Raw genomic sequence first — 27,476 nt, 5'->3', positions numbered from 1 at the left:
TACATGGCACAGAGTGTGCCATATGGAGACTCTTTGTGAATTTGGCCATGAGTTTCACATTGTGGCACCGTGTGAATTGGCAGGTCTGATTTATCTATGCCTAACATTTATATATCATCCATCGACCTACAAAGCAAGGGATCGCTATGCAGATGAGTCCACTCAGATGGAGGAAAGGCAGGAAGCGGGTTAGGAGTAAAGACATGGAGGGGTTCTCTCTAGACCCAGAGGGACGAAGAGATTACTGCGTGGAGGTTGAGCACGGCATAAGCGAGAAGGACATATAAAGACTAGTGGACTTAAAGAGAAGAGCAGTGGGGTTTATGGTGCAACAAGGAGCTGCCCAAAGTGATGTGTCTCAGCTCATTCTGTGTTAGTGATAACTTATCTGAACCCTGAAACTAGAGGAAGGGAACACATGTTATACTTAGCCTCTTGGAAAGGACTTGTGGACGTCAATGGGCATGTGGACTGCGATGAAGGAGGGCACCCTACTAAATATTTATCCCCAAATATTGAACCCCAATAGCAGGGGAATGTCCAATAACAATTGCTTCCCTCCAAAATTAGGTCATGAAACCAAACCTGATCTTAACACTGCTGCACTGTCACACCACGCAGCACTACACCATTTCAACACACCCTACACTGTGCCACGCATCACTCTACATTCCACACCACTGTGCACCAAACCGCATCACAGCGTACAGCTCCGCATCACAGTCCTCCACACTGCATTCCGCCAAACAAGCTACAACACTTCCCCAAGCCACCCCACGCTGTATGTGCTCCCCTCCACAGCACTTCTCACCATATTTCTCCACGACAGGCAATTCTACTACACTGCACCACATCAAAGTGTACCACATTGCACCCTCTTTGCAGTCTCCACAGGCCACCACCCTGCACCACAGAACACTCCCCACATGCACCCTACTCCACATCGCAACCTACCATACCCCTTCCCCCCTCCACACCTAACCACATCACACTGACAACATCCCACAAAACCATTTTTCACCTCATTCCACCTCACACTCCACACCATGATAGACCGCACCACGCCATATTACACTGTACCACGCTGGTCAGCCAGAGCTTAATTTGAGCCAGTGGTTTCCGGTGCTCGGCATCGGCACTTAATTGGCAGAAGCTGCACTTATGACAGCTGCCACATGGTGGCACTGTTTGTATAATTTAAACGTGAGTAGAAAAACAGCTATTTGTTAATTCAATATACATTAAAAACTACTAATACCTGCCACCCAAGCCATTCTTAAAACTCTGGCAGCCTTGAACAGTCATTGCACTGTGATCGTTAGTAGTTATGTAAGTACAGTGGCAATGTGTGGCGCAACCTGCAGGTCAGCACTGCATCAACCCCCACACTCCACGCTGTACCACACGCCACCACAGAGTATCTTTTTTACACCGGAGGAGGCTGATTTACCCATGTTGTGCCCAGGGACCGTCAAGTAACACTGCTTTTTAGTAAACCACACAATGATTGTGTTCTGCATGCACGGCGCGCATTTGCATATATTTATCCACAACGCCTTTCCTTTGTCTCTTTCATGCTGCCTGCTGAACTGAAGCCTCATCTTGGAACAATCTCTGAACACACGTGAAAAAAAAAAGTTGAATCTGAACAAATTATCATAATTGAACACACTACCTACCACGAACTCATTTAGAACGGGTCAAATCCGGCCGTTTTGCTTTTGACACAAATCTCCTGGGAGCAATCTCTCATCATTTTCCGCTAGAACAAGACAGCGCGTTGCCTTTTCTTATCAAGCACTACAATGGTTTGCACCTGTATCCCTTCCGTGCAGAATTTTGTATTCTTTTTTAAAAACAATTTTAGCTTTTTTGTACATAATTTGCTTCCAGTGAGCTAATGGTTGGATCTGAGATTAAATATTCAGAGAAAGACATGTATTTGTGCATCATTTGATAGGTTCCTCATCAGGATAAATAAATGTTAACCTCTTTAAATGCTATATGTTGCCACATTATTTATTTTGCCAGCCAAATGGGTTGCCGTTTTTTGCCAAATTTAATTCCACCGGGTATTTGCGCTTTTATTTGACTTGTTTGCAAAATATGAAATTAATGAGCACTCTATTCCATGACACCTCTTTGTAACTCTTACAGGTCAAAAACCTATTGTGGACAGCGCTGATGCTTACAGCGGGCTATGGGTCAGGCAATTCTTACTATTAATTGGCTCTTTCGACACTCCTATTTGCTTGATACTTATTTGATGGCTCTTCTTGAGTTTGTCCCAGTGCTTTAAATGGGCCGGTACTCCCCGGTACTGAGTACCGGCACTTCTAAATTGTTCCACCTTGAGAACCGGCACTTCTCCTTATCCAGGGCGAGTACCAGTACTCTGGGGCAGTAGCCAAGCTAATATTACGAACATGTAGCAACGTTGCTTGGACAGGCGTTGCTACATGTGCCGGCTATGGGTGCGCAACGCCCATAGAGCTCAAAGGGCTTCAGCCCCCCGTCCCCCGTCCCCTCCCACCCCTCGCATGTTGTGTGTGTCAGCACGGCAGAGACAGCTTTCCGGGCACACAGACAGCGGCACCCGAGTACTACACAGGTCTTTAAAAGACCACTTAGTTGCTAACGAGGCTTTGTTGTGTTTTCCTTTAAGAGCCCCTGCATCGTCACTCTGCATACCAGGGGCGTAACAAACGCCCCCGCAGGCCCCGCGCTGCGGGGGGCCCCACTCTCTTCAGCAAATGAAGGGGGCCCCGGGCCCCCTCCGCTCTTCTGAGAGCTCAGAGCTGCGAGAGAGGCCTGCGCTGAAGCAAGCCTCTCTCCGTCTGTGGCAGAAGCAGGTGTGCTCTGAGCCCCCTCCCTCGACCCGGATTGGGGGTGCAGCCAGTTCCGTGGTCCGGTACACCTCAGATTTGGAGGGGAGTAGAGCTGAGCAAGGAGGGGCGCCCAGCAGCAGCAACATGAACTGAGGACACAGGGAGACACATACCGAGCACACAAGAAGACACAGGTTGCTGTGGACACAGGGAGAAAAGGGTACAGCGGGCATAGGTACTGTGAATACAGGAAGACAGGTAGCGAGGACACAAAAAGACACGGGTACCGATGACACAGGAAGACACATGTACTGAGGACACAGGAAGACTGGTAGCGAGGACACAAGAAGACACAGGTACTGAAGACACGTGAAGACACAGGTACTGATGGCACAGGTAGACACAGATACAGAGGACACAGAAAGACATGGGTACCGATGACACTGGAAGACATGTACTGAGGACACAGGGAGACACAGATACAGAGGACACAGGAAGACATGGGGTGCTGTGGACACAGAGAGACAAGGGTACTGCGGGCATAGGTACTGAGCATACAGGAAGACAGGTAGCGAGGACACAAAAAGACACGGGTACCGATTACACAGGAAGACAATGTACTGAGGACACAGCAAGACACAGGTACTGATGGCACAGGAAGACATGGGGTGCTGTGGAAACAGGAAGACAAGGGTACAGTGGGCATAGGTACTGAGCATACAGGAAGACAGGTTAGACAGGACAAAGGAAGACACGGGTACCGATGACACAGCAAGACACAGGTACTGATGGCACAGGGAGACAAAGATACAGAGGAAACAAGAAGACATGGGGTGCTGTGGACACAGGAAGACAAGGGTACAGTGGGCATAGGTACTGAGGACACAGGAAGACAGGTAGCGAGGACACAAGAAGACACGGGTACCGATGACACAAGAATACACGGGTACTGAGGACACAGAGAGACACATGTACCGAGCACAGAGGAAGACACAGATACAGAGGACACATGAGGACATGGGGTGCTGTGGACACAGGGAGACAAGGGTACTGCGGGCATAGGTGCTGAGCATAGAGGAAGACAGGTAGTCAGGACACAGAAAGACACGGGTACCGATGACACGGAAAGACACATGTACTGAGGACGCAGGAAGACAAGGGTACTGAGGACACAGACACGGGTGCTGAGGACACAGAGAGACACAGGTACTGAGGACACAGAGAGACACAGGTACTGAGGACACAGGGAGACAAAGATACCGAGGACACGGGAAGACACGGGTACTGAGGACACAGGAAGACATGGTACCAATGACACAGAAAGACGCGGGTACTGAGGTCACAGAGAGACACAGGTACTGAGGACACATGGAGACAGATACAGAGGACCCAGGAAGACATGGGGTGCTGTGGACACAGGAAGACAAGGGTACATGGGGGCATTGGTACTGAGCATACAGGAAGACAGGTAGCGAGGACACAAGATGACACAATACTGAAGACACGGGAAGATACAGGTACTGAGGATGCAGGAAGACCAGGGTACTGAGGACACAGGGAGACAAAGGTACTGAGGACACAGGGAGACAAAGATACCGAGGACACAGGAGTACACGGGTACCAATGACACAGGAAGATACGGGTATTGAGGACACAGAGAGACACATGTACTGAGGACACAGAGAGACACAGGTACTGATGGCACAGGGAGACACAGATACAGAGGACCCAGGAAGACAAGCGGTGCTGTGGACACAGGAAGACAAGGGTACAGTGGGCATAGGTACTGAGCATACAGGAAGACAGGTAGCGAGGACACAGAGAGACACATGTACTGAGGACACAGCAAGACACAGGTACTGATGGCACAGGGAGACAAAGATACAGAGGACACAAGAAGACATGGGGTGCTGTGGACACAGGAAGACAAGGGTACAGTGGGCAAGAAAAGTAGCGAGGACACAAGAAGACACGGGTACCGATGACACAAGAATACACGGGTACTGAGGACACAGAGAGACACATGTACCGAGCACAGATACAGAGGACACAGGAGGACATGGGGTGCTGTGGACACAGGGAGACAAGGGTACTGCGGGCATAGGTACTGAGCATACAGGAAGACACGGGTACTGATGACACAGGAAGACACGGGTACCGAGGACACAGGAAGACACAGGTACCGATGACACAGGAAGACACGGGTACTGAGGACACAGAGAGACACATGTACTGAGGATACAGGGAGACACAGGTACTGAGGACACAGGGAGACAAAGATACTGAGGACACAGGAAGACACGGGTACTGAGGACACAGGAAGACACGGGTACCAATGACACAGGTAGACACGGGGGAGACAACCTTTACAACGCAACTTTTACTACGCAGTGCCATTACGACGCAACTTTTACAACGCAAATCATTACAACGCATTGCGCTGAGGGGCGCTCTAGGATAGGGAATAGGTTTAATTTACTATCCAACACCTTTCCTACTATCCACGGGGACTGGAGTTGGAATAGTAAATTAAACAATTCACTATCCAGCGCCCCAAAGCACTATGCGTTGTAAAGGCATGCGTTATGAAAACCGGGTTGTAAAGGCATGCGTTGTGAAAGCATGCGTTGTGATGTCATACATCCGACACGGGTACTGAGGACACAGAGAGACACATGTACTGAGGACACAGCAAGACACAGGTACTGATGGCACAGGGAGACAGATACCGAGCACACAGGAAGACAAGGGGTGCTATGGACACAGGAAGACAAGGGTACAGCGGGCATAGGGACTGAGCATACAGGAAGACAGGTAGACAGGACACAGGAAGACACAGGTACCGATGACACAGCAAGACACAGGTACTGATGACACAGGTAGACACAGATACCGAGCACACAGGAAGACATGGGGTGCTGTGGACACAGGGAGACAAGGGTACAGCGGGCATAGGTACTGCACATACAGGAAGACAAGCGAGGACACAGGAAGACACGGGTACCGATGACACAGGAAGACAAGGGTACTGAGGACACAGAGAGACACATGTACTGAGGACACAGCAAGACACAGGTACTGATGGCACAGGGAGACGCAGATACAGAGGACACAGGAGGACATGGGGTGCTGTGGACACAGGGAGACAAGGGTACGGCGGGCATAGGTACTGAGCATACAGGAAGACAGGTAGCGAGGACACAGGAAGACACGGGTACCGATGACACAGGAAGACACGGGTACTGAGGACACAGAGAGACATAGGTACTGATGGCACAGGAAGACACGGGGTACTGAAGACATAGGAAGCCGCGAGTACCAGGCATGGCGGTGCTGAGGCGCAAACACGGAGTTATATCAGCTGGTTAATACCAGGGAGCCCCCTCAGTCCAGTAATTTCGCCTGAGAGTTCCTGACAAAATTAGGAGGGGGCCCCCCTCCATGCATCTTGCAGGGGGGCCCCCTCAAACTTCGTTACGCCACTGCTGCATACTGCTGGAAGAATCAGACCCCCCCACTCCCCAAGCCGACATTTGGCTCTAGTTGCGCCTCTGCTGGTTACCAAAGGAGCCGTGAATGTGTGTATGAATTGACAGACGATCCAAGAAGGGGGCCAACACCGATAAGGCCCCAATTGAAATCAAAATCTGCTGAGATTTCTATTTACATAGTTTCTCTCACTCTTCAACTTCACCACCTAGAGATCCGGGTGATTACAGCACAGAATCTCGAGGGGAAACGGCCGTCCTGTAGGAGTTTGGCAATTATGGGCAAAGCAGTTTCAAAAGATTTGCTAGTGAAACAAAATAATATCTCAAGGCACTTTCTGGTCAGGACTGCTTGGGCAGTCAGCAGGTGGCGCTACCCACAAAATCCAAATGTAGCGCTAAGCACTAACACCCACATGCATCATTGTAGGAATTTGCGATTCCTAAATTGCGAAAATTAAGGAATCGCAATTTAGGAATTGCAAAATCCTATGCATCAAGAAATTGCAAAAGTTTTTGCGATTCCTCAATTTTCTTTATTTGCGATTCCTTAATTGCGAATCGCAATTAAGTGGAGAAGCGTGGCTCAGTGGTTAGAGGCGGCAGACCCGGAAGCTGAGATCGGCCGTGGACCAGGGTTCGATTCCCCACCTCGGCGGGTCTCGGGCTCAAAATTCCACGGACTCGACAATTCTTGCTCCGGTGCCTACTCGACTCACGGGGTCACACTCTTCGACTCTGGGCAATAGCTTGCTTAATCTCCACTACGGCCCCTCGCGGCGGGATGCTTGGCTTTCACCTTGTGGATACCCTGCCGGGGTATCTCACAGGGGAATACCAGGACGGGTTCCCTAAGCAAGCGCCTTGATACCTTCGGGTGATACGTGCGCTATATAAGTCGCAATACATTTACATTTACATTAAGGAATCACATTACATTGATTCCTATGGGACTAGAGGCCCATAGGAATCAATGGGAAGGCATTCTCATTTTGCGAATTAAGGAATCGCAAAATGAGAATGCAATTTCAAGGGTGAAGGGGGGGTCCAAAGGACCCCCCCCCTGCACCCCTGAAATGTCATGTAAGTACATTTTACTCACACACATGTCCCAAGGGCATGTGTGTGTGTAAAATATAAGTTTTAAAAATGAACTTTTGTGCATTTTTGAAACTTTTCGCAAATTACCATGAAGGTTTACTTCATGGTAATTTTCCCCTTCCTAAATCCGAATTCACAATTTAAAAAAAATCATGCATAGCATTTAAGAAATCGCAAAATTTGCGATTTCCTAAATGCTATAGCAATTTAAGAAATCGCAAAAAATTGCGATTTCTGAAATTGCGAAAAATGGAAAAAAATGATGCATCCCAAAAAATGTTTTTGCATTCGCAAACGGCCGAATTTTGCGATTCGCACCGTTTGCGAATGCAAAAAGGCTTGATGCATGTGGGCAAAAATCCCAAATTGCTATGAATTTGAGAAAAGTTTGTGCGCCTTTCTGTTGCAGTGATATTGGGGCTGTATGAAACATGGGAAATTATGACATTGGCGTGCTGAGTGCTTGTTGTCAAGCCGAGAGTGGAGGGGATGCCACTGATCATCAGGGTAAACACATGCATTTAAATTACATATTGGATATTGCATTTGTAAAAATCAGTTTTAGCGAATGATGTCCGTGTAAGTAAGTGTCTGTGTGAGTACCTACGTGTATGTGTGTCACAGACGTGCACTATGAGCTGATAAGGAAAAAAGTTATTCTATTTCAGCAGATTATGCTGATAACTTTTCAGTGCAATAGAGTTCTGCGCTGCATAGGCTGCTCATCAACACATAATGAATAGGGCATGCCCAATAGAAATATTAATACTACTTCATATATTGATTGGCACAGTCAAGTTGTAGTGACGCTATGCACAGCACTACATAAAACTCCTACATAAATAAATCAATACTTACCATGAAAATGCAACCGTATATCTTATATCAACTATGCCGTTTATATAATTTCTATTTTAGTGCCAGTGTCGGTGAAGTAATATACAAACAAACAATATCTATTTCTCCATCAACAATCCCAGATGTACTCTGAGAATATCTTGATCTCATTGGATGCTGGCACCTTGCCCTGCCCCTAACCCCACCCAAAGTCCTGCCCATGCCCACAGCTCAATTTGATGAGTACCTGCACTTATTTTTCCCATTTAAAGCACTGTTTTGTCCTTTCCCCAGAGCATAGGTTTTTACCATTTTTTTTTATTGGATGATATGTATCCTTCCACTGCTCACATTCAGGGAATGTGAGCAGTGGTTACCTTGATGATGTGTTTTCTTACTCTTTTCTCTGTGTGTTGCCCGGGGACGTGGTATAGTCAGCGAGATTCGGGGAATATGAATCGCAAATTAGCTAACCAATGGCAGCTAGCTTCAATAAACAAGCATTTGCAATTAACAGGTCTCGCATTTACGAGACTTTAAGCTATTGGCACTGTAAATGTCAATAGCTTAAATTCTCGCAAACGTCTAAAGAAAGGGGCGTGGTCTCTATTGAGTGCAAACGCAGCATGGGGCACTTGGAAACAACCCCCACAAAAATATTTGTAAGGCAATAGGTGTAGCATTTGCAAGAGTTTAAGCTATCTTCATTTACAATGCTAATAGCTCAAACTCTCCTAAATGCGAGACCTATGGCGCTGCAATGAAGCGGCTGCCATTGTCCCGGCTGCTTGGAAGGTGAAAACGTGCATGGCGCACTGAATGCTGCTGCAAAGCATGTCATGTTTGCAGTAAGACAAAACTCACTAAAGAAAATAGTGCTTACAGACTAAATAAGACAGACGGTGTAACAACAGAAGTAAAAGGGTCAGTCTTCATGGGAGGTTATAAATGAAGAAATGCCAGAAACCGGTCCCCGGTAGCTTGTCTCCTTTCTGGTGAAGAATTGGCTTGGTAGTTTGGTCTGCCCTGTTCCCATGATGCACTGGGCCAGGGACAGACTAATTTGCATATAGCCAGGTTCTGAGCTGGGATGGGGCAGTGAGATAAATAACGGTGATGGATCAAGCCCTGATCTTTGGACTGGGTAAGAGTGGTCTGCTTAATTCAGACACTCTGTTCATCACCACCCCCTTTTCTGAATCGTTTTTGGCCACTATAGGTGTGGCAGGGTATACTCAGACATGAGTCCCTTTCTCACTGCTCCATCAGGATTCAAGCAAGCCGGGCCGAAGAGGCTGAAATGCCAGAAACCGGTCCCCGGTAGCTTGTCTCCTTTCTGGTGAAGAATTGGCTTGGTAGTTTGGTCTGCCCTGTTCCCATGATGCACTGGGCCAGGGACAGACTAATGTGCATATAGCCAGGTTCTGAGCTGGGATGGGGCAGTGAGATAAATAACGGTGATGGATCAAGCCCTGATCTTTGGACTGGGTAAGAGTGGTCTGCTTAATTCAGACACTCTGTTCATCACCACCCCCTTTTCTGAATCGTTTTTGGCCACTATAGGTGTGGCAGGGTATACTCAGACATGAGTCCCTTTCTCACTGCTCCATCAGGATTCAAGCAAGCCGGGCCGAAGAGGCTGAAATGCCAGAAACCGGTCCCCGGTAGCTTGTCTCCTTTCTGGTGAAGAATTGGCTTGGTAGTTTGGTCTGCCCTGTTCCCATGATGCACTGGGCCAGGGACAGACTAATTTGCATATAGCCAGGTTCTGAGCTGGGATGGGGCAGTGAGATAAATAACGGTGATGGATCAAGCCCTGATCTTTGGACTGGGTAAGAGTGGTCTGCTTAATTCAGACACTCTGTTCATCACCACCCCCTTTTCTGAATCGTTTTTGGCCACTATAGGTGTGGCAGGGTATACTCAGACATGAGTCCCTTTCTCACTGCTCCATCAGGATTCAAGCAAGCCGGGCCGAAGAGGCTGAAATGCCAGAAACCGGTCCCCGGTAGCTTGTCTCCTTTCTGGTGAAGAATTGGCTTGGTAGTTTGGTCTGCCCTGTTCCCATGATGCACTGGGCCAGGGACAGACTAATTTGCATATAGCCAGGTTCTGAGCTGGGATGGGGCAGTGAGATAAATAACGGTGATGGATCAAGCCCTGATCTTTGGACTGGGTAAGAGTGGTCTGCTTAATTCAGACACTCTGTTCATCACCACCCCCTTTTCTGAATCGTTTTTGGCCACTATAGGTGTGGCAGGGTATACTCAGACATGAGTCCCTTTCTCACTGCTCCATCAGGATTCAAGCAAGCCGGGCCGAAGAGGCTGAAATGCCAGAAACCGGTCCCCGGTAGCTTGTCTCCTTTCTGGTGAAGAATTGGCTTGGTAGTTTGGTCTGCCCTGTTCCCATGATGCACTGGGCCAGGGACAGACTAATTTGCATATAGCCAGGTTCTGAGCTGGGATGGGGCAGTGAGATAAATAACGGTGATGGATCAAGCCCTGATCTTTGGACTGGGTAAGAGTGGTCTGCTTAATTCAGACACTCTGTTCATCACCACCCCCTTTTCTGAATCGTTTTTGGCCACTATAGGTGTGGCAGGGTATACTCAGACATGAGTCCCTTTCTCACTGCTCCATCAGGATTCAAGCAAGCCGGGCCGAAGAGGCTGAAATGCCAGAAACCGGTCCCCGGTAGCTTGTCTCCTTTCTGGTGAAGAATTGGCTTGGTAGTTTGGTCTGCCCTGTTCCCATGATGCACTGGGCCAGGGACAGACTAATTTGCATATAGCCAGGTTCTGAGCTGGGATGGGGCAGTGAGATAAATAACGGTGATGGATCAAGCCCTGATCTTTGGACTGGGTAAGAGTGGTCTGCTTAATTCAGACACTCTGTTCATCACCACCCCCTTTTCTGAATCATAAATGAAGACAAGGCACAACTAAGGAGGGACTAACAAGCCAATTACCGAATCAGAAGCCAGCATTTTCAAAGGACAAAGACACAAGCCAATGAAAAATATGGGTGAAGAGTGGGTGGAGCTTTAAGTGCATACTCTAATACAGCATGCCTTGCAGAGCAGCACATGCGCTGCCCAGCCTCTACCTAAATAATGGTGTGGCGCGAAGGCACCATAAATGCGGAGCTGGAGCACTGCATCTGCGACAATTCTCCTTCCTGCTTGTGGAACGGAACACCAACCAATCCTGGAGCTGCTTTCATGCTGTGAAAGCAGCTCCAAGATTGGTGGGAGCAGGCTCACACAGCGCTCATTTTGAGGCTGGGGACCTATGCCAGCAATTCCCAGGCCGGTTCACAGTCTTTGGATTGCTGGGTTTACAGTGCGCATGTTGGGCTGGCTGTGGCAAGATGGCCAGCCAAGCTGACATGCGCACTGTAGACCAGTACTGTCATCCTACATTTGCAGGATTCAACCCCACCCTCACGCTGTAGACAGCGTGAGCCGGTGCGACACCAAATAAATAAAATGGTATTGAAATGCCATTTTATTTATTTGTGTTTGCCTGCTGCACTCGCAGCAGGCACAGCGAGTGCAGCAGGCACAGCGACTCTCCTCCACTGCTGAGGAGCTGCCCCTGTACCCAACTGAAAGAATAGTACGCCGAAGGGTGGAGGGATGACCAAGTAATGAGATACACTGTTCCCTCGAGGAGCAGGTTCAATACTTATTTGCATTAGGTGGGCCTCTTTAAATAAAAAAAAATAGTTAACCAGTTAAAACTTTTTAGTCAAGCGAGAACAAAGAGAAAAACCAACAAAGGCATAGAAGGCCTGATTTAGGGCACCAAGACCCAACTCTCAAGCCAACATTGCATTAATTTGGGGGTGGGGTGTCACATCCCAAACACCCCCCTGAAGCTATGCCCCTGTATGTTGCTTCCCTGAAGCTATGCCTCTGTGTTTTGCTTTCCCTCTCGCACCATATCTGTGCCCTCCATGTTGTAACCCACCCAAACTTGTCTGTTGCTTCCCTCCCTATCCCCGTCCTACTTAGCTTGGAAATATTTTATTCCAGTTGCATATTTTTTACTCGTTTTTTACCCCCACTTCCTCCATTGTTATCAGTTGGGTCATTATGTGCATGTGTGATGACACACCTGCATACGTACACGTCATCACACTTTTTATTTTTGCTGATGCTGCACATTTCCAAACTTCCCATCATTTTTTTTTTTTACTAAAGACTATGGGTAGGACTGGAGACTACCCATTCTAGCAATAGGATTCAAAACAGGCAACGAGCTTTCTGCCTCCTAGTGGAAGACAAGTCTGCTGTGCCCCATGACTACACACATATAGACACATCCGACCATTATAATAGTCGGTATCCCTATTCTGGTTTTAATTGAGACAAGTGGGCTCGCAGATTAAAATTAATTTTGGAGCTCCTCACATCTACACCACTAGGCCCCTCACACGCACCTCACCTATACGGCTTGGGAAAAAGATCTCTGACAAAGAGCCCCTCATAGGGTGCCCGTCAGGCATTGCATTGCAACGCCGGCCCGACGAGGAGCAAGACCTATGATGAAGCATGACACCCAGCCGGGTGTGTGAGGGCCCCATTCCCAAATTGGGAGACACCTACACTCCACTACCGAGTAACAGTGTTGACCAACCTAGCCTCCTTCTCTTCTTTCCCCACCCTACAGGAACTGCATACTCCTTTGGTGCTCCATCACAGCACAGACAATACAATGTTGGTCCATGGCTCTACTAAACAGATGTCACAATGGAAATGAATTGCTAAGGCAGTTTTCACAAGAGCCTCATAATACTGTACTTTGCTGTATGGTAGCTGCATTTATAAAGCGCTTCATACCCCATTTGAAGCACCACAGTGCGCTACTGAACAGGAAGCTTGCTACAAAGTTGGGTGTGGCCAGTTGGAGGAGAGCTGGATTGCAGAGTAGCCTTTCTAGTAAGGGTTTTCATGTGGGGTGTGATGATCACAGAAAGGAGTTCTTTCCTTAACATCAGTCACTGCATTTACATTATTACTGGGTTAAGGAGGAGAGAGGGATTCAATGCACTATCTTTAGATGAAGGCATTGTTGTGACTGGTAGGAATCGTATTGGCCAAGGTGTTGGATTTGTTTGAAGTGCATAAAGGTTGTGCTTGATGTGTAGTGGGATGTACTTATCATGTCACTCTGATCATGTAACTGTACTTGTGCTGTGCATGTGATGAAGAGTGAGAGATACTTCCTCATTTACTCATGCCCACTGTCCTTGAAGAGAATAGGTTCCAGTCCTGCGGTGGACATGGCCCGAGTTATCTGTTGCCCACACGCTCCTTGTATGAGAGATGGGGTAGGTTTGCAGGTTGGAAGGCTCCATCCTGAAACAGTGTCTTTCATAGATTCACATGCCTGAATCATTCCCCGTCGTCGGAGTAGGAGTCTCACGGTATATAAAAAAGCAATAAAATGCCATAAAATATATAGCAAATATCAGAAATACCAAACCAGGAAGTAAGTAGCCCCAGCTACAGTAGAAAAACTTCCATACTCGTGACTATCCAAGTCATTATGTGTTAGTCCAAACTGCAGCCAATCAGGTGACAGCACCCACCAGAATGTTCTCCCCAGAGGCTCAGGCTCTCAGATTTTCTCGCACAGGAGTGAAGTCCCATGCTATTCGAGAGAGTCTCTGGGCGAAGGCGGGCGGGTTGCATGTGAATCTATGAAAGACACCAATACTGGAGAACCACCTGTTTACAGGTAAGTAACTATTGTTCTTCTCCAGTATTAGGGGTGTCTTTCATAGATTCACATGCCTGAATCAGAATAGTAAGCAGTACTCACATTATAACGCTCGTAGACGTCAGAATATCATATATGCATATAATTAGATATACCTATCTATATATTATAGGAGACATGCATAACAGTAATCAACATGTTCTGAGCAAACGTCTAAAGAGCATAAATGAGGAGGTGGAAACAGAGGCTCACCTTATTTGAAAAGATTGCGAAGCACTGCTCTCCCAACCGAAGCATCTGCATCATCTGCCGAGTCCAGACAGTAGTGTCTAGTAAAGGTGTGCCTGCTAGACCACGTGGCAGCTCTGCAGATCTGTCGAAGTGGCACACCAGCAAAAAGGGCAGTGGAAGAGCTAACTGCCCTAGTTGAATGTGCTCTTGGCAATGCTTGTAAGGGTCTACCAGCCTGTTGGTGACAAAGTCCAATCGTAGAGGAGACCCATCTAGCAATGGTCTGTTTTGAAACAGCACAACCCCGGCGTTGCCGGCCATAAGCCACGAACAGTTGGTCTGTCTTGCGGATGGCCGAAGTTCTGGAGAGATAGAATCGAAGGCATCTTCTAATGTCTAAAGAATGCAGTGCTTTCTCAGCCATAGACTGTGGGTTATGAAAGAATGTTTTAAGGACAACAGGCTCATTTAGATGAAAGTCCAGAGGCACTTTAGGCATGTACGTGGGATTAGTGCGCAATACCACTGAGTCCGTGTTGAATTGAAGGAAAGGTGCCTTAGATGTAAACGCCTGAATATCGCTGACCCTCCTAGCAGATGTCAAAGCCAGGAGCAACGATACTTTCCATGTCAGAAATTTCAGGTCCACCTTATGAATCGGTTCAAAGGGGTGTCGCATGAGCTGACATAGGACGATGTTCAGATGCCATGCCGGAGGAGGTTTTTGGACCGGCGGAAACATGCGAAATAAGCCCTTGAAAAATTGTTGGATGATCCGTACAGAGAACAGGGAGTTTGATCCATCTTGGCGAAACCTAGAGATGGCTGCTAGGAAGACCTTAAGAGTAGAGTGCGCCAAACCCAATCTGGCTAGATGCAGAAAGAAAGGAAGGATTTCTTCTGGTGTTGCTTGAATGGGATGTAAGTCATTAGCTTGGCACCACGCACAGAACCGTTTCCACTTGAGTTTGTATGTTTTGATCGTGGATGGAGCTCTGGCTTTTGCCAGCACCTCCTGGCAATCTTGTGGAATGTTTAGGTGTGCAAATTCCATGTGTTGAGGAGCCAGGCTGACAATTTCAGCGAGTTCGGGTCCGGATGGTATACCCTGCCTTGCTGGGTGGATAGAAGCTGCGGAATGCGTGGTAGTGGTATAGGGTTGCATTCCGAGAGAAGGAGTAGTTCGGGGAACCAGTATTGTCTGGGCCATCGAGGAGCAATTAGGATCAACCGGCATGGCTGTCTCTTCATTTTCCTGATAACTTTCGGGATCAGAGGTATCGGTGGAAAGGCGTACGCGAATATTTGATTCCAGTTCAGCGAAAGGGCATCCCCACACGAGTCCTTGTGGGGAACCCAGCTTGCAAAGAATGGGCATTTCCGGTTCTGGAAGGTTGCAAACAAGTCCAAGTCCGGATGCCCCCACATCTGAAAGATGCGACGTAGAGATGGGAGATGAAGTTCCCACTCGTGAGTGCAGCCCCCGGACCTGCTGAGAGAGTCCGCCAATACATTCGCAATCCCCGGAACGTGGACCGCTGACAGATGAATATCGTGAGTCAAGGCCCAACTCCATATTTCTTGTGCTTGTTGAGATAATCGGACTGATCTGGTCCCGCCCTGTTTGTTTAGATAATACATGCAGGTGGTGTTGTCTGTCCGTATCAAGACTGTGGCACCTTGCAGAGTCGCTTGAAAGGACTTCAGGGCTAAAAATATGGCGTGTAATTCGAGCCGGTTGATGTGCCATTTCATTTGGATCTGGTTCCACTTCCCGCTGACCGTCATGCCTTGGAGGTGTGCACCCCAGCCTGTCATTGATGCATCGGTCGTCACTATGAACCTGGGAACTTCCGCTAGGAAGGAGCATCCCACTTGTAAGTTGGATCGGTGGGTCCACCATGCGATCGCTTGTCGCATGCGAGGTGTAATGTGGAGGATATCCTCGAAAGATCCTGTGGCTTGGATCCATTGGCGACTGAGTTCCTCCTGTAAGGGTCTCATCCGAAGACGGCAGTTGGGAGTGAGCAGAATGCAGGAAGAAAGCATTCCGAGGAATGACTTGAATATGCGTACTGAAACGCACTTTTTTAGTGACAATGTCGTCGCGAGTCGTTGAATCTTGACTTGTCTTTCTTCTGAAATGAATACTTGGGCAAGGTTGGTGTCCAGTGTCGCTCCTAAGAAGTCCTTTCTTGTTGTAGGTGTGAGACGAGACTTCTCGAAGTTTATTGAGAAACCTAGGTTCTGCATCAGAGACAAAGTTCTTTGAACGTGATCTTGGGCCGTGTCGAAAGAACTGGCCTTGATAAGGCAGTCGTCCAGGTATGGATATATTGAATCGATTGCAACCGAAGATGGGCCGCTACTGGGGCCAGCATCTTCGTAAACACTCTGGGGGCTGAACGCAGGCCAAATGGGAGGACCTTGAACTGGAAGTCCCTGCCAGCCACTCTGAACCTGAGAAACTTCCGATGCCGTGGGAAAATCGGTACGTGGAAGTATGCATCTTGAAGGTCGAGTGTTGCCAAAAACTCTCCCGCCGAAAGAAATTGGAGGATTTCCTGAAGTGTTAGCATCCTGAATGTGAGCTTCTTCAGGAACTTGTTCAAGGCTCGCAAGTCGAGATGGGGCGCCACTCTCCTGACTTCTTGCGAACAAGGAAAAACCTTGAGTAGAAGCCTCGTCCCCTCTGATGATGAGGCACTCTTTCGATTGCCCCCTTCCGGATCATGGTGTTGATCTGGACGAATAGCTCCTTGAGGTGCGCTGGATCGGGTCCTTTTGGGGGGCAATTTGGGGGAATTTTCACGAATTCTAAAATGTGTCCTCTGGCTACTACATCCAGGACCCATTTGTCTGTAGTAATTTCGGACCAATTTAAGTAGTGTTGGGATATTTGTCCTCCAATTTGGTTCGGGTTGGCACAAAGTGGTGGCAGGATGCGTGCCTCATTTCTTGTTGTCTCTTCCTCGATAATTAGATTTTCCTCGAGGTTGCGAGTAATTTCCTCTCTTTTGTCCATAGGATTGTTGCCGGTAAGGCTGAAATCTTTGGTTTCCCTGGGTGGAGGAATAAGAGCGTTGTTGGGCGTATCCTCCTCTACTATTGAAATTCCCCCTTCCTCTTGTACCACGAAAGGAAGAGTTCCGGTATTGAAGGGTACCCAGTGAACGTGCTGTTTCAGTGTCTTTCTTTATTGCCTCCAGGGCCTCATCAACATGTTTGCCGAATAGTGACTCCCCATCAAAAGGCATGTCAATGACTCTGTTTTGAACCTCCTGCCTAAAGGAGGTTGCTCGTAACCATCCTTGCCGTCTAAGAACAGCTGCACCCGCAAGCTGTCGAAAGCCAGTGGCAGCAACGTCCACAGCAGCGTCAATCATCTCCGAGGAGACACACTCTCCTTCCTGAAGGATTTTCTTGGCCTCAGTGCGATCAGGCTCGGGAAGCTTGTCCATGTACGGTGAGATGTCCGACCACATCTGTCTATCGTATCTCCCTAAAATGGCGAGGGAGTTTGCGGCCCGGATGGTCGTGGCTGCAATGGTAGAAACCTTCTTGCCAATGGAATCAAGGCGTCTCCCATCCTTGTCTGGAGGAACAGAGACCTGAGACGTAGGATTGGAAGAACTCTTCTGCGCTGCCTGTGCCACCACAGAATCGGCTTTAGCTTGTCCGACAAGGCATGCTGGAGAAGAAGTAGGCGCCCTATATTTTTTATCTACTCTAGGGAACACTGCTGGTAAGGAATTCGGCTTGGCCATGATCTTAAGACCCTCCTTCCAGATGAAATCTATAATTGGAATGGTCCAACTCTGCTTGTGAGGGGTAGATTTAAAATCATACAAAAAGCAGTCTTCTTGTTTTGCCTCCATGGTTATCAGAAACCTCCTAGTTGCTCTATCCATGATCTTGTGAAATGAGGCAACGTCCACGGGTGGTGACTCAGAAGTAGTAGGCTCCGCCGGAGAGGGTGTGTTTGCATTGTAATCCTCATACTCCGACGATTCAGAGGCTTCATTCAGCTCTCCTTCCTCCTGATCTTCCTGTTCCGAGAGCTCCTCATCCCTTGGCTGAGGAGATGAAACTGGTGACGTAGGCAACGTTGAGCGACTGTCCTCCAACGCATTAGTAGTGTTTGGTCGTGTCCGCGGAGAGAGGGAAGGCCTTCCCTGCGGCAAAGGTGTAGACATCACTGAGTCACCTGACTCAGAAGGTGGGAAACGTCTATAATAGTCACTGAGCATGTACTGCAAATTGCGGAATAAATCTTCAGGCAATTGCATATCAGTGTCAGGTCTGTCAGCACGCGGAGCAGGCTGAACGTCCTCCATGTTATCCTCAACATCTTCCTGAACTTTAATATGGAGTTCAGATGGACTTCTAGCTGCCCCAAAATTTTCGTCTTCATAGGATCCTTCCTCATCTGAATCCAAGAGCTTGTCAGGCACCACAAGGGTAGTAGAAATAGATTCCGCAGTAGCTCTCTTTTTTAACAAAGTAGCTGTAGTTGCAGGAGATTGCAATGGAATCCCTGCTGTCTGCGCAGACCAAACCTGCAAAGTAGTGCAGCTTGAAAGAGGCGGCGTCAACGGGACGTCTGCATACTGCTGACAGTGCTGTCTCGTCGACGGTATCGTCGTCGACGGGGCCGTCGACGGGGTCGTCGACGGGGTCGTCGACGGGGTCGTAGACAGTAGCTTCGTCGACGAAAGCTTTGCCGTCGACGAGGATCTCTTCGTCGACGAGGTCGTCGACGGTGGTTTCGTCGTCGAGGCCGTCGACGGTGGTTTCGTCGTCGAGGCCGTCGACGGTGGCTTCGTCGTCGAAGTCGTCGACGGTGGCTTCGCCGTCGTCGTCGACGGGGGTGTCGTCGACGGAAACGTCGTCGACGTAGTCTTCGTCGTCGACGAGGATTTTACCGTCGACGGGAGGGCCGTCGCCGTCGATGTTCTCGTCGACGGTGCCAATTTTATCGTCGACGGGGATCTCAAAGATGAAGATGACAAAATCGTCGACGGTACCTTGGCCGTCGTCGTCGGGGCAACTGTCAACGACGAGATAGGCCTAATTTGGACATGAACCAGTGTAGTCGAAGAAGCTGAAGACATGACAAGTGCAGGCTTCGGTGAGGAGAAAGTCATAGTGCAGGTGGTAGAAGTGGCCACATGAGAAGAAACACAGTCCTTCCTTGACGTTGAAATTGTCAATAATGGCAACTGAGGAGGCGCAGATTTAGAAGATTTCTTGGGAACTGTCTTAGTCCCAGACTTCTTAGAGGGCGTAGAATCCCCTTTGGAAAGTGGGATAACTTTACTTGAAGAACTAGGCCCAGGAGCATCCTGAGAAGATTTAGACTTCTTAACCACCTTCGCCCTCAGAGATGAAACATCAGTTTCAGCCTTCCTCTTAGTTGAAAGAAATGAAGTGCCGGAGCTACAACTTCCTACCTCAGAGACAGGGTCATCCTTGTTCTTTAGTCTATTGAGCCACAATAGAAGTCGCCCTTCTCTATCCTTGATGGTCTTGGAGGGGAAAGTCCGGCAGATCTTGCACTCCTTCACCTCATGATCAGGATAAAGACAATACAAACATTTCTTGTGGGGGTCCTCCTTGAAAAGTCTTGGCTTCCCACAAGAATCACAGGCTCTAAACAGGGATTTAGATGAAGACATCTGTGAAAGTTGAAGAAATCAGTGATATAGAAGAAAAAACTGAGCAGAGCTCAGGGAGACTCCCTTCACACAACGTGCGGTAGAAAATCTGAGAGCCTGAGCCTCTGGGGAGAACATTCTGGTGGGTGCTGTCGCCTGATTGGCTGCAGTTTGGACTAACACATAATGACTTGGATAGTCACGAGTATGGAAGTTTTTCTACTGTAGCTGGGGCTACTTACTTCCTGGTTTGGTATTTCTGATATTTGCTATATATTTTATGGCATTTTATAGCTTTTTTATATACCGTGAGACTCCTACTCCGACGACGGGGAATGATTCAGGCATGTGAATCTATGAAAGACACCCCTAATACTGGAGAAATATTACTTACCAGTTAATAATTAATCAACAATAAATACAAATTATTAATAAAGTACTTATAATTAATATAATTAACTAATACAAATGAATTACCAATTAATACGTTATTAACAAATAATTAGTAATAAATACCATTAAATAAAAAAATCTCATTATTTAATTTAATTTAATTATTTCCCACCCTATTACCCTATAAACTCACAACCCACTACACATAAAAAAATCACAATTAATTTAATTATCAATTAATCAATTAATAAAAATTAATCACCAATCAATTATTAAGTAACATTAAATTAACAATAACAATAAATAAAAATTAATAATACATAAATTCTAATTATTATAATTAACTAATTAATACAAATTAATTACCAATGAATAATTAACAATTAATTAATCATCAATGCCAATTAATAAAAACATATTAATTAATTAATTATATTTAAATTACTTCCCACCCTATTCCCCTATAAACCCACAACCCGCTCTGATACTAAAACGCAAAATTTACTTAAATAAAATTACTAATTTCTAAACATTTATTTTAAAATTGATAAAAATATTTGAAAAAAACGTTTAACATACATGTGAAATACATACTAAAATACATAAAACAAAAACAAATCGATATTATTAAAAACAATATTTTTGCTTACAATATTACTTACTTCGATACTTAAAAAAACGATATTACTTACCTTGGGGTCGATATTCTGGTCAACGATATTCTTGACTTCGATATTTTGTCCCTACGATATTAAAAACTCGATATTAATGTAGGTCGATATTTAAAATGCGATATTTTGACTGCCCACCAGACTAGAGACGAGCTTCAACATGACATAGAAACTTCCCATCTATAAAACGTCATAAAGTGACAAAAAGTTATCAGCATGGATATTAACTCACCAAAATGCCAGGGACAGCAGAGACTTCATGCATGCCCTTTGACCACAATGGCATTACAGGAAGTGACTTCATATGACTTTTGACCCACTGTTACCCTCCCCTCAGCTGTCTCTCAACTGTCCTTTTTAGGTCTCGCGTAGCGAATGCAGCGCAGCTGCTGCGCTTGGGAGACTCTATTGCTGTGGCTTTCGTTCGCGAAGGGAGACAGGAGGTGGCACGCGCAGACAGGAGATGTGCACTCCATACGCGCGCACATTTTCTGTCCCTGGAGGCTGGCGCGAGCATGGTGCACTTTCACTTTCGCGGTTTCTCGCCCCATCGGCTCCACGGAGACCGTCACCATCTGCGCTGCCCTATCCACTGCCTAATGCAGAATAACGCATTGGTTTTTCTGTAGTGGGAAAGTCCCATTAATTAAGACTTAAGGGGACAAAAACATGTTAAGTGACATTACATTTCTACAGCGCGTCCTACCCCTGATGAGGCGTGAAATGCCACACATAGCAACGTGTGTAATGTATACACTGAAGCGTTTACAAATGGTAGCGGCAACAGTTCTTCCTGCTACGAGGCACCATCCACTGGGCCCTCACCCCGGCCCTCATGACTCTCGGCCTTTCCGTCCCAGCCCCGGTCCCTCTGTATGACTCTGATAATCCCTCATCCTGTGCTTGGCAGAGTCCTCCGCCTCCGTGTACCTGGCGGCGGTGACGTGAACCTGGAGGCGTTGATTTGTACCTGTGGTGACGTGTCCCTACCGGTGATGACGTGTACCTGGTGGTGCTAACGTGTACCTGGCAGCAGTGACGTGACCTGGAGGCGGTGATGTGGTCCTGCCGCGGTGACCTGTGCACCTCCTGGTTTCACTGCCACAGTGCAACCGTTTGGGGATGGGTAGCTGTAGTCACCCCCAATCAAACCTCAATACACCTCTATCGTTGCCCCTCCTGAAGGACATATGATAGTGTCAGCTTACCCCCTCCCGTGGCCCCTCTTTTGCCATTTCATCCACGTGGTACTAGGCGTCTTGCGGCATTAAAAACAAAAACATCCTATTAAACAAGGCTTTCTGTCCCCTTTCAGAAGGTGAAATGTGATCATATTCAGGCGCGCCTTGAAGCACGGCAACATAGATCAGTGATGAAATAATGAGCAAGACTGGTGAATATAGGACAGGCACACCAAAGAGGTGAAGTACATAATTGGAGGCTATGTTTGTAGCTCAGTGCTAGAAACCTCCAATGGTTTGGGGATAGAGCCGAGCGAAAAACCAGAACTGGATGACAGGAATGTATAAATAAAGAATACTGCACGGGCAGGGCCAATGGGGACACATATATTGCTTATTGTGTAAGTGCTTCAACAGGTGGGTATGTAGCTCAGTGGTTGAGCATTTGACTGCGGATCAAGAGGTCATCAATTCAAATCCGGGTGTCCCCTCCAGATATTTTTACATATTTTTTACAATTTTTTTTGCAAAACTTAAGCAGAAGTTCTTTGCTGCAAAAAAGACCAAATTAAAAGAACACACGCTTTTTGGATCATGTTTCCTAGAAACGATCGGCAGATTCAAACATTGAACTTTTTAGTTACAAGCTAACTAAAATGAAGACCCTTTGTCTGCTAAGAGAGAGAAACACAGAAGGTGAAAGAGAGAGAGAGAGAGACTCAAAGGGCGGATAGAGAGATCCCCCAAGTCAGCCTAGAGAGCCATCTCACATACTATTCTTAAGTCCCAACACAAGCTTTTAAGAGTGGATCCACCCTTTTACATCACCAAAGACAGACGTTTCTGTTTAATGTAAGACTTCTCTATTCCAATGTAAGGTTCGCTGATTAATAAACTACTAGAAATCTAATTTAATAAACAGAAATTTAGAAAGAGGCACGCACTGGTTCTGAAAGTAAGTGGTGAGGGTCCCTGTCTACAGCAAGAGATTGTGAAATGCCCACCGTTCCCCTTTAGGTTACATTCTCCGGATCCACCTAAAAGGACAGGTGGAAAACACAGTGAAGGATGCTGCTCTGTGTATTCGGATTAGTGACAGCCATGTGACAGTGGGAGGGTGGGTACCACTATCCATGAGCCTTCCGCAGAGCACCACTAAACTTCTGGAACATTTCCTTTGCGCCCCTTCAGAACATTTGGATTTTTGTTGAACATTTATGTGACAAGTGTGCTGTAAAAGTCATCATTTGGCGATTTTTTTCTCTCAATGTGAACCCCCCACCCCCACCAGAACCTATTAGGTAAATTCCCTAGCTAATATTGCTTCAAAGCTGGCCAGGTAGTATCCCTGAAAACAGCGGGCAGTGACTCACACTGTGCAGTGAGACGGGCACAGTGTTTAACATCCTGTATTCCTGTACATCCTGTTTTCTTTCTCGGACTCACCCGGACTGGCGCAATCCTCTCTCCTATTAACTCTCCGCCCAATGAACAACAATAATGGATATTCTAACCAGAGGTGTGTAATCTTCGCCCATTGTTTAGGCTACTGCACCGACAAACAGTAGCTGTGGCCCCATAGCTCTGGGATTAGAGCACTGGTCTTGTGAACCAGGGGTCGCAAGTTCAAATCTCGCTGGGGCCTCGTCCTCATTTTCTAATAAAAATAAATACCAATATTTTTTTTAATACGGGATATTGATAGACATATACCTTTCAGGGTATGACACTTAAGCTCAGCAGTGCTGCCGCAATGTTCACTTTGGTAAAGCAACCAGTAGTGAACTATGTTAATAAGCCAAAAAACCCAAGAACACCATACAATTACCTAAAAATATTGTGACATGATGTTGAGTCTCCATCCATCGCTTTGCTTACTCCACTAGCCCCACTCAAGACCATTGTCAATTGTGTTGTTTAATTTCCCTTGTTTTCTTTTTTGTGGTGTAGTATGTTTTATATCGGTTATGAAGCATAATATGCATGTGATTGAATTTTAATGTAATAATTGTATTTATACTTAGGAAATGTCTATCAAAATAAGAAAATATCTGAAACAAAATTCAAAAAATTTAAAAATAAATTTCATAAATAATATGTGAGGTTTTTTTTTCATGTCACAATATTTTTAGGTAATTGTATGGTGTTCTTGGGTTTTTTGGCTTATTAACATAGTTCACTACTGGTTGCTTTACAATATAGTGTTCTTATTATTCCCTACATGTAGTGATCGTATTAGTAGTAGGGGTCCCCTTTTTTCAAAATTGCAATGTTCACTTTGGACCAGTACTGGAGTTCTTCAAATAAAATGAAAAGGTAAATACCCTTCTCCCCAAGCAAGGAATTTGTTATGTCCATGATAGACCTTATGATATGGTATTTTAATAAAAAATGATCAGCTAGTTTGCCAGGAAGGGGCTGCTGACCTCCCCCTCACTACATCCACGAGGGACAGCCGTCACTTGCAGGGCACCTTCAGTACACAAGGTAATTTTGGGCATCTTTTGTTACATTTCTTTATGAACACAGTGACATTTTTAGGTCGAGCCTGGGCAGCACATGAGCTGCTCTGCAAGGCATGCTGTATTCAGGTAGGGGCTTGAAGCTCTGCCCACTCTCCACCCATATTTTTCATTGGTGTGTGTCATTGTCCACTGTAAACTGTGGCTGTTCATTTGTCGTAAGGCTTAGTAGTCCCTCCTTAGTACCGCCTTGTCTCATTTTTTAACATCCCATGGCGACACCCCCGGTTACGTATGTTGTTACCCGGTAGGCTTTAATTACATCCTCCGAGCACTATGTTCTCAAATAGCTGTGTCCTGACGGTTGTTGCAGGCAGAACACGCTCCCTCCTAACGCTTTAAAAAACAAGTATAGCGCGCCTTTGCAATGCAATAGGTCTTGCATTTGCAAGAGTTTAAGCTATTGACATTGTACATGGCAATGACTTTTGTTTATGTGCACTGCTTGCAGGTTTTCAATACACATAAATAAAAGACATTGTCATTTACAATGCCAATAGCTCTAACTCTTGCAAATGCGAGACCTATTGCATTGCAAATGCTTGTTAGGTTTTGCCTACACAGTGCTTGTGAAATCTCTTGTAACTAAAAAAAAAAAACTTAAAAGGAGCTTAGAGCCTGCTCCTTACTTACCATTGGTTGGCTCCCACATCACTCGTTTTCTTTCTTCCTGTTGGTCAGCGCCTCCACTTTCCTCCGGCTTCCTGCTCGGCTTCACGTCTTCGTGCTTGCTGTGGAGCTTGGACTAAGTACTGCTTCCAGTAGCCAGCTTCCTTCCACTGGCCACGCACTTGCAACATACTTTTTTTTTTGCTTTCCATTTTTTACTTCCCAGTGTCTGCATTCTGTTCATTGCTTACCCGTCCCTACCACCACCTCACTTCCGTTGATGGCCTGTCCCTCCCCCTATCTCACTCCCATCACTGCATGCCCCTTTCACACCACGAGGCTAGCTGCTGCCCTTCCACCTCCATCATAACTTGTTTTAAATAGTGTGCAGTGGACAGGAAGGACTTTGAGCGCTTTACATGAGCACCAGTTACATTACACAAGGGCACATTCATTTTTACAGGCACGGGGAGATTAAATGATTTACCCACGATCACAATGATGAGCCAGAGCAGAGACTCAAATCTGGTTCCTCTCCATTCTCAGTGTTGCAGCTAGCTACACTTCGACGCGCTGGTAAATACAATGGGCATTTGCTCAAGAATATAAACTGCATATTAAGTACAGGGAAAATAACAATTTTAACTTGTTTGTACATGCATAGCTTAAAGTTTAAAAAAAGAAGCACAATTATGCGGCCTGGCCACATCATATCCTTTTTTTAACTTTAAGCTATGTAGCATAGCAGCTCGCACCGCTGTGCAACATTTTTAAAAAACATTGACAGAACTAATAGATCTCGCATAGGCACAACCTATTGGTTTTGTATATCTCTCACCTGTCTTTCCCATCTGTTGCTGTATCTTTCTCATCCCTCCTGTCCCTTTATTTTAATTGTGTCTTCCTCACAGATTACCTCATATCGCATGTGCTCTCATTGCTAACCAGGCTTTCTCATCTGTTCTGTCTCATTTTCACCCTCTATCGCCTGTCTCCCACCTTTGTTACTCCCTTGCCTATCTCTTTCTCGCCTCTCTCTGTCTTAATATGACTTCCATATCTCTCTCCAATCCTCCTCCTCACCACTCCCTCAACTGCTTTTGATAACCTGCCTCTGTGTCTCTTTCTACACTGCCTAACCTTTGTCTCCCATTCATCAAAGTTAATTTCTCACCACTCTCTCATCTCTTTCCTGTCTTACAGCTGTCCGCCTCACCACTTCTCTTAGCTGGTTTTCAAACCTGTCTCTTTTTGGTGCCTGTCTCACACCTGTCTTCCCTTCTCTCTGAGAACTCTCATTATTGTCTCTATTACCTCTCTCAGCTGTCTCCCCCCACACTCTGCCTCTCCTTCTCTCTGAACAGACTCTTTCTCATTAGTGTCTCACCCCTCTCACCTGCCCCACTGTCTCTCAGCTGATGGTTTATTGCTTGTCTTACAAGTCTCATTTGCCTCCATCTTCTCAGTTGTCTATCACCAGCTCTCACTTTATTCTCACACCTTTCTCTCTATCTCTCTTTCCGTTTGTCTTGGCTCTCTCCTCATCTGTCTCTGTTCATAGCGCAACTCTCATAATGTCATCCCCTCTCACTGGTCTTCCCTCTCAAAGTCTCCCAGCTGTCTCTTTGTCACCTATGTGTCAATCACCTACCATCCTCTTCTATCTCACTCTCACTGTTCCACTGCTGTCAGCATCTCTCTCACACCTGGCACCCCTCTCTGATGTCTATTTAATCCATCTCTATCTCATACCCACCCCTGCTTTTGTCTCATACATGTCTCTTTATACTCTTCCTTCCATTTCCCCATCCTTTCCCTTCAAAGTCTTTGCCTTCTACTCCCTCTCTCTGCCTCCCCTACTCTGTCTCTCCCCTTCACATGATGTAGGAAACAGGATACTCAGAGATGCCTTTTTACTGGTGTTTGCTGCACCAATAAATAATTGTTTTTCAAGTTTATTTTTCCATTGAGGCCAGGGGTCGCAAGCGCAGTTCTAGGGGTCGCAATAGGCAAACCAGGGGAGGCACTTGCAACCCCTAAATGAGGTCCATGGATATCAGGGTGTTGTCACAGCCTCTTTCAGGTTGGAAGCCCATTTGATGGTCAGAGAGTAGGTTGCTTTCTTCTATGAAGTCAGAGATCTGAGCCAAGGGGATGTACGTTGTTACAACGCATGCTTTTACTACGCATGCCTTTACAACGCAGGATTTACAACGCAAGTCGTTACAAC

General features: G+C 46.6%; 1 long non-coding RNA gene across 5 annotated transcripts in view; it reads right to left on the bottom strand.

Annotated features, from left to right (window-relative positions):
* LOC144798872 (uncharacterized) overlaps positions 1–27,476 on the bottom strand; it is a 1,194,519-nt gene that overhangs the window by 290,256 nt on the left and 876,787 nt on the right. Inside the window, exon 1 of one of the 5 annotated variants that reach the window (XR_013603682.1) lies at positions 25,271–25,360. The exons of the other annotated variants lie outside the window; for them this stretch is intronic. This is a non-coding gene — a long non-coding RNA (uncharacterized LOC144798872). Of the gene's footprint in view, positions 1–25,270; positions 25,361–27,476 lie in introns of those variants that run through there. 5 annotated transcript variants of the gene reach the window in all.

Source organism: Lissotriton helveticus, chromosome 12 (genome assembly GCF_964261635.1).
Source record: "Lissotriton helveticus chromosome 12, aLisHel1.1, whole genome shotgun sequence".
Lineage (NCBI taxonomy): Eukaryota > Metazoa > Chordata > Amphibia > Caudata > Salamandridae > Lissotriton > Lissotriton helveticus.
The sequence above is the reverse complement of the archived record's forward strand: the minus strand, read 5'-3'. Positions and strand labels throughout refer to the sequence as shown.